Here is a 3842-nt window from a genome sequence, read left to right on the forward strand (position 1 = left end):
AGTGTGTGTGTGTTTAACTATCTCTTTCTCACTGTGTGTATATGTATGCATGTGTGTGAGTATATGACCCTTTCTTTCAGTGTGTGTGCTTATGTGAGTGTAACAGTGTGTGCGCGTGTTTCTGAATGCCAGACTATGTGGATACACAAGCCTTGCCTCTACACACACCACTCGTATATATATACATATATATAATGTGTGTATGTGTATATCTATCTACGGTGTCACATACATATATGTGTTAGCATACGCGCGCCTTTATACGTGTGTATGTGTGTATATAAACGTAGTAATGCCCCAGGAAATGGCCTTGACCCTCCTCCCATGCCGCTCCACTTCTCAGTACTGAATATTTAATTACATCTGAATGGTCAAAAATATTTTTTTCTTTTTTTTATTCTTAAGCTTCTGTCGAAACGGAAAATAAATTATGAACATATTTCTGAATAAAAGTATTGAAAGCGATTGTAAATCTATTTTTAAGCAAAAATAATATCAGGAGTTATTTTTTATTTTTCTTCAAATTGTTATATCAGTTTTTTTTTGCAGAGCTTAAATATTTTTTATGGTTATATAAAAAAGTTATACAGGAAATTTACAATGTCATGCTGGAAAACGAATAGCTTCGAGTACAGTTGCATAAAAAAACGGAAAAAAGAAAATACATATACAAATAACATATAAATATGTGAAACATTAATGAATATCTATTTTGTTTTTACTTCACCACAAAATATTTTTAAACTAAAATTTTCGACGAAAGAAAATATATTGTAAACTTCATTGTGATTTATTTTATATTTGAACAAACAATGAAAAGTTAGTTATGACTGTACATATACGGAAAACGTACATATGTATACATATACTAGTGTGTGCATGTGTCTGTGTCTGCATGTGTGTATTTGTACACACACGTATACACACATTTAATACTTTTTTTTTTATATTACGTATATTTACATATTTTCTCCCCAAGTCTTGCATAGATTGGAATGGAATGTTCTATAAACAGATATTTTGTTCCAAATGATAATAACGATTTATGAATGTCAGAAATTATTTATTTTTTCTTTCTCTTATGTATGTATGTATAACCCCACCAAGCTTGCTTGGTGAGGAGGGTGTTTATTGGACACCCTGCGGGATGAAAAACAAAACCCGTCAAAGGGCGGAGGAACTCTTGAGAGTCAATGGCCATCCAAAAAATGTGGGTTTTTTTTCTTTTTCTTAAGGCTTAAGGCTGTATCATGCGCGGGGACATAGAAATAATCGGACTGAATACCCGATCGCGTGGTTAAAACATTGGGAGTGAAGGACTCCTAGCCTTTGTTAGGGCATCCTTCTAGAAGGTAACTCAGGTAACTGGGATAACTCCGACATAAAACCTGCGGCTCAGTGGTTACCGATGATGTTGACTTGTTCTTTTCGGATTATGGCTGCTGTTGCTTAGTGAGTGGGATTGACTCAGTGCACAGCCTTTCCTCACTTAAAAAAAATCTTTTTGCACAGGTATTGCACGATAACTACATTGGATTGATTAAAGTGATTAACTAATTCATGACTGTTGATAGTGCTGTGAGTCTCAACTGAATGGCTGACTGTAGCCTTAAAAAGCAAAAATCAATGATGTACCAAAACAGTATAAAAATAAATGGCAGTAAGGACTCTGGAACCACATCGGCTGAAAGAGTCTGGCCCGGTAGGGGCTCCAGAGCATCACAATCTGAAACTGGCCGTCATCATGCTACTGTGATAGAACCAAAGAAAATAATGACTATTGGGTCTTGGAATGTACGGACACTGCTTGACCACAAGTCCTCTGAATGTCCTGAAAGAAGGACTGCGCTTGTTGCGAAGGAGCTTCAACGCTATGATCTTGACATCGTTGCTTTATCTGAGACGAGATTACCTGGAGATGGTCATCTTACAGAATCTTGTGGAAAATATACATTCGTTTGGAAAGAGGGAGAGGAAGAGCTTAGAAGAGAAGCTGGAGTGGCATTTGCTGTTAAGACTACTCTTGTGGACAAGTTGGAAGAATTCTCAATCGGAATTAACGAGCGTCTTATGTCCATGAGAATTCCTTTGGCTAAAGGAAATTATATGACCTTGGTGAGTATGTATGCTCCAACTATGTGCTATACTGATGACGAAAAACTTTCTTTCTACCATGCTTTGAAGGGCATTATAAGAAATATCCCTCGGGCAGACAAGGTCATTGTTCTGGGTGACTTTAATGCTAGAGTGGGTAGGGATTTTAACACATGGACTGTAATTGGAAAGCATGGGGTGGGGAAGTGTAATAGCAATGGCATGCTTTTGCTGCAGACGTGTGAGGAGCTGAGTCTGTGTGTTACAAATACCATGTTTCAACAAAAGAATAAGACTACATGGATGCACCCTGCATCTAAAGAATGGCATATTCTGGATTACATCCTAGTTAGGGTGCGTGACAGACAGGATGTGCAGTGTGTTCGTGTTCTTCGTGGAGCTGAGTGTTGGACTGACCACCGCCTAGTACGTGCAAAAGTGAAATTAGTCACAAAACATAAAATATGAGCTGCAGAGATGACCCTGCCTAAGAGACTGGATGTTGATCGTCTTAGGTATAATAGTGTGAAGAGAACTTTACGAGAGGAAATGAATGCTGCAGATATTGGGGAGGATTGGCCGACCTTAAAAGAGTTAGTTTATGATATAGGCAAAAAAGTTCTGGGATTGATACAAAGAAAGCATCAAGATTGGTTCAAAGAAAATGATGAACATATAGATTATTTATTGGCTGATAAAAGACGTACTTTGTCACGCTATTTGTCAGCAAAGTCACAGGAAAGGGAAGTGTTGCATAGGGAACTCAAGGACGTAAAACACGTGTGAGGCAAAAGCTCTCTCAGATGAGGGATACGTGGTGGAGTAAGAAGGCTGACGAGATACAGGCGGCATCAGATTCCAATAACACAAAGCTGTTGTATGGTCTCTTGCGAGAAGTTTATGGACCGACATCTTCCCTGATGGCACCAATTCGAAGCAGGGATGGTGAAGAACTTCTTCGTGATTCACAAGGAATTCTGCAAAGGTGGCAAGAACACTTTGATGAACTTTTGAATCAGCAGTCTGTAGTTAGTGAGGATGTTCTCAATCTCATCCCTGGATTGCCTGTGAAGGCAGCACTCGCAGAACCACCAAAGTTGGAAGAAGTTGCAATGGCTGTCTCAAGATTGAATAATGGGAAGTCTCCGAGTATGGATGGCATACATGCGGAGTTGTTACAGCATGGTGGTGGGAAACTTCTGCAGAAACTTCACTCTTTGTTTGGTAAGGTATGGACTAGTGAATCTGTACCTGAGGACTGGAGAGATGCAGTAATGGTGGTCCTGTATAAGGGAAAGGGCAACAGGAATGATTGTGGTAATTATAGGGGAATATCATTGCTGTCTGCTGTATGAAAGGTTTTATGCAGGATACTTCTGGATCGTCTGCTGAAATATATTGCAGATTGTGTTCTTCCAGAAAGTCAATCTGGCTTTCGTGTGGGACGCGGCACTGCTGTTATGATCTTTTCAGCTAGACAGCTTCAGGAAAAGTGTGTGGAACAGGGTCTGGATTTGTATCAGGTTTTTGTCGATCTGACAAAAGCCTTTGATACCGTCAATAGAAAAGCATTGTGGAAAGTCCTCCAGAAACTTGGGTGTCCTGAAAAGTTCCTTGCTTTGGTTAGGTCTTTTCATGAAGACATGAATGGTAGGGTGAATGTTAGAGGGAAAATGTCGGAGCCCATTTCAATACAAAATTGAGTGAAACGGGGATATTCTGGCACCGACCCTATTTTCCATATATTT

This window comes from Octopus sinensis, linkage group LG14, assembly GCF_006345805.1.
Source record: "Octopus sinensis linkage group LG14, ASM634580v1, whole genome shotgun sequence".
NCBI classification, from domain to species: Eukaryota; Metazoa; Mollusca; class Cephalopoda; order Octopoda; family Octopodidae; genus Octopus; species Octopus sinensis.